At 30.5% G+C, this 11,468-nt stretch overlaps 1 protein-coding gene across 4 annotated transcripts in view; it reads left to right on the top strand.

Moving 5' to 3' along the window:
• Positions 1 to 2,810: 2,810 nt before the first annotated feature.
• LOC119635162 (homeobox protein 5) overlaps positions 2,811 to 11,468 on the top strand; it is a 40,479-nt gene continuing 31,821 nt past the window's right edge. For 2 of the 4 annotated variants that reach the window (XM_038029793.1, XM_038029797.1), the window contains exon 1: positions 3,649 to 3,777. The gene's annotated coding sequence lies outside the window, so the exon portion shown is untranslated. Of the gene's footprint in view, positions 3,069 to 3,648; positions 3,790 to 11,468 lie in introns of those variants that run through there. The other 2 variants (XM_038029795.1, XM_038029796.1) reach the window with 2 other exon arrangements.

Below are 11,468 nucleotides of genomic sequence, written 5' to 3'. Positions count from 1 at the left end.
TAAAACTATAAACAGAAGTGACTGTTACTTTTTTTTTTTTTTAAACCACACTGTTCTCATGTTATAGTTTCCTGAAATCGCAGCCAACTTCAGCATGTAACTCAACTAAAAGAAATAGTTGAAGATAAATTTTGCAGCGATCGCAACGAAAATATAAAATTAAAGTCGAAAAAAAAAGTTTATGAACAGGATTTCAATAAATTAAAAAAGAATTAAGTGCAAATAATAGTAAAATTTAAGGAAAAAGAGAAGATTTCAACAAGCAAAGAAAAAATGAAGAGAGAATGAATGTAAATACTTTTGAAGAAGAATATTTTGTTTGAGATTTCATCTCTGATAGGTAAAGTGTAATAAAATATAAATATAGCTTTTTATAATTTGTCTTTTCATGCAGAAAACAAAACACAAATGATTTATTTATCGTTTTCATTTTTCGCGCCCATTGTTACTATGTTGTAAAATGCGGAAAAGTATAAGCGTTGCAAAAAAAAATCACTTTTTTTCAATTTTTATTATACCAGTACATGAAGACTTCTGTTTCCAAGTCTATTAAGGTGGTAATTTGTTTTCGCGTTTTTCATAATTTTCCCGCTTATTGCGGAAACTATTTTTGTAATTGTGTTAGTGCGTAAAGCTTGGATAAGTGTTGCTTGTGCAAGTCCCGCAGTTGTCTTGCATCAACGTCCTTTTATTCCTCTGGAAGTGTCATTAAAAGAAAGATAAGAAAGTAAATTCGTTACTTCAAATTTTTAAGAAAAATACTTTGTTCCTTTTTTAATGTTTTTAAAAAAAAAGAAAAAAAAAAAGTGGCTGTTCATGGAAACACGACTTTTATGACAATCATTTCAAATTGGTGAGTTTTTTTCTAAATTACTTCTTATATTTAGTTCTAAGCAAATAAACTAATTAAAGTAGTAAATCTGAACAAGGTCTGAAGATTAACTTAAAAAAAAAAAAAGGAAAAAAATCTCTCGAATTATTCATCATACTAATTTAGACAGGTTTTTAAACCACTTTTTTGTGATATAAATATAATACTATGTTTGTGCCTTTGACATCTCTCAGTAGGCGTATCAATTTTTAGGATATTTTGAAGAAGTTTGATCACATTGATTTCAATGGCAAATCAACTGCGTTGATCAAAAAATACATGGACAGACATTAGCCGAACACCGACGGACTGATCAAGTTAGACAGATCAAGAAAGTGGGTTCTGAAGTGTTCCCGAAAAGAGCGCGATATTTTAAATTACGAGCATACTCGAATGAAATTGACGCGCGAACATTTTCACTAAGTATATATGTATTCCTATTATAGCAGGTATTTGCTCATTGATTGGAGAATGATTGAAAAGTCAAACAAAGGTTTGCGCTTATTGCTTCTGTTTGGCCCGATATAGCTGGTCTTTCCAATGCAATTTTAATTCGAAAATAAGAAAAAATGATCAGTATTTTGATAATTACGGACAGGGAGAGAGATTCATGCACCTAACTAAATGTTTGCTTAGTAAAGCCTGATGACTATGAAAGGACATCATTTTGGGAGAAACATGGTTCTTCAAGACATATTTCTAATTAGCAGAGAGTGAAATATCAAATATTCTTACTTCGGACCGGCAATTCGGATGTCTATGCGCTTATATGTATGTTTTTTAAACGGCTTTCTGAATATCAATATTTTTTAGTCCTGAACTTTATTCTTTTGGTCTAGAATCCGAATTGGTCTAGAAATCGCGAAAAGTAATGCACAAAGAGATTTACAGTACATGTAACGAGTTGCTGCCTGGGCATTTGCCTGGTACGTAATTAAAAAACAGAAACCAAAATCGTTTGGAATATTAAAAAAGAAAATCGTGTTGCATATTCCAAAAAAATTTTAAATCAAATTTTTGCATTTGAAGAGTCTTTATCTTCTCTCCCGTTGTTGACATTTTACAGGCATTGTATCTATTTGCTTGTATACATTTAGGCGGCTTGTATCATCTTGTATTGATAATGATTCGTACAAAAATAAATTCGCATCATTCCTCTGCATCTGCTTGAACATCACAAATCTGCAAAGAGAGATAAGCAAATGACAAGAGAGATGAAATTATGAAAATCTTTTGTAGCAATGACAACAGAACGGCAGTGAACGGCTTCTTCATCTAGTTTGGTGGGGATAAAACGATTACACCTTAAGTTTAATTTTGCAAGCTTTTCATTTATTATTTGTAAGGACGATGAAACGCGAGCATATAAATTATCTCAGAGTTTATATATTTGAAAAAATATTTATAAACTTTTCTATTATTGGCAAAGTTTTTTCTGTTTTTGTTTGTCATGTTTAAGTTTGGTTTACTCTACGGATAGAGGAATGTTTAAATTATTTATTTTCATTTTTGTCTAGTTTTTTATTTAATACTTTTTTTGCTCTTCACACTCTGCAATCAATTCTCGTTTTTGTGAATAGTCTCTTTCTCGATTTGCCGCTCTCTCAGTGTCTTTCTCTTAATATCAATCACAAAGTAGTTGCAAATGAAATATCAAGTGGTACCACCAGCATCCATAGTAATTATATACAAATATTTTTTTTGGCTAAAACAGTTCGCTTACAAACGCTAAACCTTAAAATACATTAATTAACGGCGCGCGTTTTTAAAATTTTTTCTATACTATACATATACAATTCATATATTGTTAAATACTCTAATATATATACACCCATATATACAAAAACGCACACACATATATACTCCCCCTCCATAAAAAAAAAAAGCAGAAAGTATATTCATATAGAGCATATTTTCTATAACAAGAAGAGAAATTTTCTTTGTTTAAAAAAAAAAAATAATAATAATAATAAAAGAAATAAATTTGAAAAATAAAATATGAAAAAGGACGAATGCCTTAACCGTAGTCTCAGCAAAACCGAGGAGATTTAACAAAAATGAAAGAAATATGCATGTGGCGACAACGATATATATAAAATCATTTAAAAAAGTGTATTTATTGTTTAATATATTTTTTGAAAATGCGTTTTGGCTACGGAATTAAGTTGCATCAAAACATATTCGTTTGTATATACTTGTAAAAATAAGAGCAAAGAGATGTTATTTTCTTATTTTTTTTTTTTTTTTTTTTTTTTTGTTCTTTTGTTATTCCTTTATAAGCACGATATTGTGTGTCTGTATGTGTTGCATACAGTTTTCAAATGAAAATTGATTTTTGATGGTTCGACACAACAGCGGAGAAAGTCGATAAAAAAAATAATAAAAAATAAAACAGAAATAAACGATGAAATTAAGAAAATAAAAAATAAAATAACAGCAGCTAATATACGTATACATACGTATACATATATATGTATGTATACATATATAAATATAAATATAGTATATATGTACTTATATTTACATATATAGATATATAGATATATATATGTAGGCATGTGTAAAAAAAATTTATTTTAAAAATATTAAAATGTGTAAATGTGAGTGTATTGTGGTTGTATTTTCATTGAAGCTCAATTTAAGTAAATTAACAACAAATCGATATATGTTATAGTTAAATTACTGCTAACCTAAGAAGTAAAAAAAAAAAAAAAAAAAGAAAAGAATTAATAAATGAAATTATTTAAAACAGTTTAATTTTCACTTAAAAATTTGCGATAAAATATTTAAGTAAATGATAAAAATTTCCTTTTCGCAGAGTATAAAAAAATGTTTTTAATTAAGATTTTTTTCGATGAATGACACAGAAAGGAAAACGGATGTTATGTTTGTTGTAATTTTAATAGGTGTGTATAACTGTAAGTTTACAGATTACATTAAAATATAACACACATGTCCACATACACACATAAACACAAACACACTCATATATATATATATATATATATATATATATTTATATACACATATATATATATATTTATATAAACATATATATATATATTTATATACACACATATATATATATTTATATACACATATATATATATACATACACGCAAGCACGCACGTACGCACGCATAAACTAGAGACAGTCGACAGTATATGTATATAGGTATATATCTACACAGACATACTTACTGTATGTATATATGTATACCCTTTTATTCTCGTAACTTTTGAGCATCTTTGGCTCTTCAAACTCTTTGGTTAACGGCTGTATTTTGCATAGACAGGCAAACATGGCGCTTTCCCATTTCCTTTTTTCTTATTACATCGAATTATGGATCAAGTTGATAAGATTCTTTTACATGTTTCCCGCTTTACCTACTTCTCTAATAGTTTTCACGCTCAAGTCTAACAATTTTAAAATTTGATATGCACATAAAGTAATTAATAATTGATGATAGGATAAATAAGTATTTTCTAATGTTCATATATATTGATGTGGTTCGATTGAATGAAATGAGTATGAGACGTTTGATCTCCTGCTTTTTCAATATTTTAGTGGTTTTTCAATATAGGCGTACGTAACGTATGAGTTCGCATACTTAGACGCATACACATGTATATATATACATTTAGCAATTTAGAATTTTGAATTTGAATCTTTGCAATCATTTGAAACATAAAACTTTTACACATGTATATGTAATACATACATACATACATTTATATATATATATGTATATTCCATTCCATTTGTATTGTAGTATTGGGTAATATTTTGTAATATATTTATTTGTTGTGTTCTGAGTTGTTAAAAGTATCCATTATGTAAGTTGTGTTTTTTATGTTGCCTTCTGGGTGGGTGTGTGTGTGTGTGTGTGTGTTTGTGTGCGCGTGTTTTCAAGTGTCTGCTTATTAACATCATACTTCGTTTTTTACTGTCGTCTTTCACTCTACATTGTGTACCGTTTATTATTTCTATTTATTATTTAGATTTTCTATTATAAATGCAATTCTATTATTTAACGGTAACTAAAGTTATTGCGCGGCGTTGCCAGATGTTGTTTACTAAGTAGCATAGAGTCATTTATATTTCTATGATAGATAGTTGATGCTGCCGATATCTGGAATTCGCGGAAAATGGCCCCAAAAATAGTCGGAAAAAATCTTCAAACTTATTTTAAATCGATAGTGATTTGATTCATTTACTATTTATCAAGGTCATTTTGATTATCGACATGTTTTCTGAATCATATTTGTCAGGTTGAATGAACGACTCTTCAATGTTTTCGGTTTTTCAGTTTTTGTTTTTTCGGAATTAGAGTTTAGATGGGCAACAAGTGTAATTTCGTTCATGCAATGCACGTATACTATATTCCCGAGTTAAAGCGATTATAATACTAATTTTTTATTTCAATGAAAATTGTTCGAGAAACTTCCAGGAGAAAGGATGAAAGAGTTTTGACGAAAGTTCGCATATGCAGTGTAATTCTTTTCTTGGAGTGATCATGATCTTGAGCCGTGGCAGTTCCACAATAACAGTCGAAGACGGTATACCCAGTTAACTGATTGCATTGACTGACTGATCGTTTCAAAGAAGACGCTCTTAATGTTTTTCTAGGAAATTTTATTCGTGTTATAGTGACAATGCTTTTAATTACTTAAACGTCTAAACTTGTGTAAAATGTATGTTAATATATCAACTTAATAGAAATACAGTGGGAAACGTGATTTATATGACTTAGATTTCTTATTGAAACGAATTTGATGTCTACATGAGTTCTTAAATTTCTTACATCAACACATTTTTTTCATCTGTTGTCAGTATTACTTGGTCTGCTTAGATTTCACTTAAGACACCCATTCCATTAAGAACTTACAGTAATTAAATGGGAACATATGATATCATGTCAACGGTTTTGTCTCAATCGCACTCGTCCCTTGGCGAAAAGTCTAGAAAATTTGCGACCAAAATGCACAAAACTTTGGATTAAAAGAAAAGTAAAATTCGGAACTCCATTGTTGAGTTTTTCTTTCAAAAAGCCTTAAGAGAATATCGAAAATTAGATAAATGTCCCCAAAATGCAAATGTGGTATTGTTTTTCCAATGTGGAACCTCATCAGTAACAGTTCATACTGTTAATCTAAGCTTGAAGGATAAAGATTTGCTTATGTGATATATATGTAAAATGAATACTAAGACGATAGTCTAGCACATATTGTAAAATTCAAATAGAGTAGACATTAGTAGACATTCCCTTCCAGGCACTGGTATTTCCGATTAACTTTTGCTTAGCAGCTGCCTGAGCAGCACTTTGATAATAATATCTTTCTACGTCCTTTCGAATCAGAGCGTGACGCTATGATATGTTGCTTTTCGATAAAAGCGAAAGCTATAGTGCAGCGAATTCGGGCTAAGCTAAATGTAACTTCCTTCTTCTTCTTCTTGCGCGTTTTTTCAATGAATACGACGTAATTTGCAGAAAGATAATCAAGTAAGGAATGCCAATGTCGACATTCTTGTGAAATTAAATTTCAAAACTCTTTTGTTATTGCATAATCCCAACAGCAGCAAAAGTACTGTAATTATCATATATATATATTTGTTGTCCGTTTTGTAAAATTTAAAGATTTTCTTATGCGTTCTCCTGTTTATAGCAATATCGATTTAATCAATTAATCAAAATAATTCTGATACGTTAATATTGTTTGTAAATGGCAAGCAATATATATATATATATATACATATAGGAACATGCATACATAAATAACGTATGTGTTTATATTAAAATAATATTAATTGTTAAGCGTAAGCTATTAAAATTTCTAACGTGTAATGTAAACGCATTAAAAAATCAAATTAAAAACATTTTGATTATAATAGATAAACAATGCATAATTTAGGTGAGACAAGATCTCATATAAATTTTAAGAAACGTTGGTAGCTCTGGTTTGGTTGATTTTATTGTCAATATTTTTTTAAGAGAGCGAAGGAGAGTATTTTTAAAGGACTGTGAGAGGATAGTGCATTAAATACACATAGAGAGGGAGACGGAAAGAGAGCGAATGAGAGAGAGAGAGAGAGAGAGAGAGAGAGAATACAATGTTAACTATGAGTTATGTAGTAATTTTTTCTAGAACATGTGAACACACATCCATACTACTAGTTGTTTATTTCCATATTTCTTTGTATACAGCGATTATATCTTTCTGTTAAAGAAGAGAGAGAGAGAGACAGTGAGAGAGATAGAGAGAGAGATTTAAAAACGGGTCGTATGAGCATTTAATATTTTGTGTTTTCATTTTTTATTTAATTCATACTACCAGACATTTAATTCTCACCATTATAGGTTAATATGTAACCATGGTTAGCAATCATTGGCAATTGTCACTTACGCTTTTCTGCAAATGCAGTTGTAGTCTTTTTCTCTAGTCATATTTTCTCTCAAGGAAAATAAGAAAGAACTTTTTCCCTTTTTGTTTTCTTTTTTAATTATAATGATGAGTGCGTTATGTGTATGATGTGTATGTTTATTTTTGATTTTTATATGAATGACTTTATGGTAGCATTGCAAACATACTTACAAACACAATGGCGGTGGGATGTTAATTTCAGAGAAAGTTAAAAATAAAGAGGAATTTTTCCCTTTTCTTCTTATCCTTCCTATATACAAAAAATTTCATACACTTCATGTTTACACTTAGTGAAGTACATATATATATATATATATAAAATGCAATATATATAAAATGTTATTTTGTATTTTATATTTCTGGTGTTAAATTTACGCAGGAATGCCGTTAAATAAAAAGTGAGCTTCATTTTTATTATTGATGCCATGTTCTTTGTTCTACTGCTGAACAGAGTGCAGAGTGTTATATTGAGGGGAAAAAGTTTTACAAATCATACACATTACAACTTTAATATACATGACGACCTTCACCTATATTCCTCATTTTAACCGATGACTTGTTTTTAGTTTGTATGTTTGTTTGCGCAACCATTAAATTGTGCTATCCTTTTACTAAACCACCCGTCGCATCACAAAAAGTTGTAATGCTATGGGAATATGAGGAATTGTATGCAATTGCATACGTTTGCTTTATATTCATATATGTACGTATGCTTGTCACCGCCTTTAAGCTATTTTAAGTATAGCATTATCTATGCATTCAACCTACAAATATTCCCTTTCTATTATGATTTACTATATATCCCTCCGAGAAGAAGGCAAGACTTATGAAAAGATTTATGAAAACTGAATACTAACATTCACACAAATGAAGAATATATATAAAGATCTCGATTTCAAAATTTAGAAGAAGAAAAAGAGTTAGTGATATTTTATACTTACTTAAAAACCTTAAGTATGAGAAGCACCCATCTCAGTGTCTATATGAATCCCTTATTCTATGTCACTAACATTAAAGGATGATATATGAATGATGAAAGAAATCTTATGCTGTTACCCTATACTTTTCTGACGGTACAGTCAACCAGTTAATATATACTGTTTAATAAATAAATTCCATAGGTGGGATTACTTCATAACATTTTATAGTTATATTACTGATTGTTCTTTACTTTTGGCATGAAGCATACATTAGTTATGATGCAATCCTGAATCAAATTGTATGACCTTTAGAACTAGCTTGTACCTTGGACTACCTTCGATGCTTTCCTATTTCTATGAAAACTTTGCTCATTATCTACAATTTTTTTGCAAAAATGAATTCTTCTTAAAGATTTCTTTAGCCTTGAATGCTATTGTTGCTTTGAATTGGGCATGGAATGCGGTGGTTGGGTGGATTCGCGCGTTGATGCCTTGCCAAACTATGTTCTTTACACAGAATGTTATGAATAGGCGTGAAAACGTCCTCTTCCTCCGCTATTAAGCCACACAGTAGTTTTAATATAACCTTGTGGTAAATTAATTTTCTAAAGTTAACTTAGGGGTTCGGATTTGATTGGACTGAATTGCGATTTGTTCAGGATATACGCAAACATGCCATCTCCAACAAAATAACTCAGTTGAAACAGTACGTCCGGAATATTAGCGTAAAGGAACGGCAGAAATCATAAAAGCAACCGTAGTACTACCTGAACAAGAACATCAACAATGGGAATAATGTGAAGAGTCAATGATTACCAAAGCGAAAGGTGGCTTTTGCCACTTTGCTTCTCCCGCATTCGTGCATCAATCGTTTAACGTTCATGTAAAAATATGCATTTTTGGTATAATCTATCAAATTTCGGTTTTTCTAAAACTTGAGATTTGAACCCACGACCATTGAGTTGCTAGTCGAGACTCTTGCCTACTCGGCCATTCAGGCGGATTGGAAATTCTAACTTCGCGGTTTCTCATTACAAATCGTAGGCCGAAGGAAGGCTCAGTGCTTATGATCTGTCCATAAGTTTCGTCCGTCCATTTGTTTTTACAAGAGGAATGCATATATAATTCATTTAATTGTGGGACGAAAATTTGAAGCCTCTACTTATCTTCCGAATTAGTTAGCTCAGCAATCACGTGTGCGTCTCCGATACCCTTTAAGTGGCACTTAAGAGCAGCCTTAAAACTAATAAAGGCAGTAGTTTGATGTTCAGATAAACGGTGAGGATAATTATAGACATGGGTCGTCACAACTTACTATCTGGATGCAGTAATAAAACCGAATATATGGGAAAATGTGTAAAATCGTTCTAGAATCTCTTGTTTATCGTAAACTAAAGTTTCAAATTATGCTAATAGTTCCTATCCCTTGGTTGCTTGTTCTCTGCTCTTGTCTTTTTTTCTTTTCGTTGCTGCAAAGTGAAATCGTATCCTTGCCTCGTACTGTTACAACTAGGTAAGGTCTATAAATCGATAATCGATCGTTTTACAAGTGTTAGTGTAGATAAGCAGATAAACCCTAGATTATTGACTTTTCAAGTCTAAATATTGTGAATTTAGCAAACTATGCAAAGTAGTTCGAAATTAATTTTAATTTTAATTTCATACAATACTATATGTGATTACGATAATCATCAATGCAGATCTAAGTTTTCTGGATTTTTTTTTTCTGTTGCACCTCTGGCTTTTTTCAATAAGAATGCGCTATAAAATATGAACCAATTGTTCACTTTATCTTTTTTATTGACTATTTAATGGAAAACATACACTCAATGATGCTTAGCGAATATTTATAGTTGTTTATATGTGTATCCAATTGTCAATAGTAAACAAATGCCCACACAAAGCAATAATCGTAATAATAATCAGATCGTTATACGAACTGTGTTGCCGTTGAAGCGTAAAAAAGAAAAAGAAAATGCGTGTAGTGAACAATTATATAAGATTTAATTACTAAATATATATATAAATAAATTAAAAATTCGAAAAACTATAGAGAGACATATAATCGAGAAATTGAGAAAAGAAAATCCTTATCTACTTTTAATCGTATTTTTGATCAGTGACATTCCAAGAATATTTATTCCAACCAGTTATCTGTTGCTATTGGGCCATAGTTACAAAAATTTATGCAGTTTGCGAGAAGTTAGCATACGTAGCCTTAGCCAATGGCCACAGGTCAATTTAAAGTTGTTCAATACTACTTTCTTGATATTGTTAATCCCGATACAAGTACAAATTAACATCAAATTATTAATATTATGAGAACTCACAGGCAAAAAGGCTTGAGAGCTGAGAAGCAAAAGAAAATGAACGAGAAACCTTGAAATCATCGTAGATTTAATATGAAATGTTACTCAAAAGCTAAAAAGTAAGAAAATATTAAATTAGTTTTGTTAATTAAAAAGCATCTTTTCACTTTTATGAAGACCACTACACTTCGATGCAGATTTACTGTGCATCTCATTCCTTCATAGTGCAGGAAATAATCTCTGAAGAGAATTTTGCTCTAACTGCTTATCTTGGCAGTATTGTTGTCCATCAACGATGGTTACCTAGAGCGTGACTTATCAGACAGGTCGAAGTAACCTACTTAAATTTTTTTCGAACCGTGGGAGTGGAGTATAATGATTTTTTTTTCCTTACTAACAAACCGCAAGAGACAAAACTATGAATATTTCCGCTTATATTTTATACCTGTACAGAATAAGAAAAAATCGGTTTTGAAATATCGTTTTCCTCAATCTTTTTTCTTTTTTTAATGAAGGTAATCCGTATGGAAGGTTCGGTAACCAAAGGCTGATATTAAAGCCTGTGAAGATAAATTCGAATTCAAATATGATTGGCTTTGGAGGCATAGCCCGTCCAAATTAGAAAATTTAAGATACCTCTGTGAACAACTCATGAATCTATATGTAAATGTCTTTCAAACAAATTAAACTACCATTTTTATCAAATTACAATCAATCAGATCTTGATTGTAGCTACTTAACAGAGTTGCTAAGTGTCTTTTTGACAGTTAAATTTGAATTTCTCCTCACATCCTTCTCTTTTATTAGAGTTCTTAGGGGCTGCAATAAGTAATTGCAGCTGCATAGTCTGAGGTTTTTTTCTCCAATGCAAGCTCTGTAGCGTCTTTGTCGTCCGTTAATATTTATTGGGAAATTTCATTTATTTATCACTTATTAACGATCGCT

The sequence above is a fragment of the Glossina fuscipes genome, unplaced genomic scaffold (assembly GCF_014805625.2).
Source record: "Glossina fuscipes isolate IAEA_lab_2018 unplaced genomic scaffold, Yale_Gfus_2 3, whole genome shotgun sequence".
NCBI lineage: Eukaryota > Metazoa > Arthropoda > Insecta > Diptera > Glossinidae > Glossina > Glossina fuscipes.
This window is presented reverse-complemented; position numbering and strand designations above follow the sequence as displayed.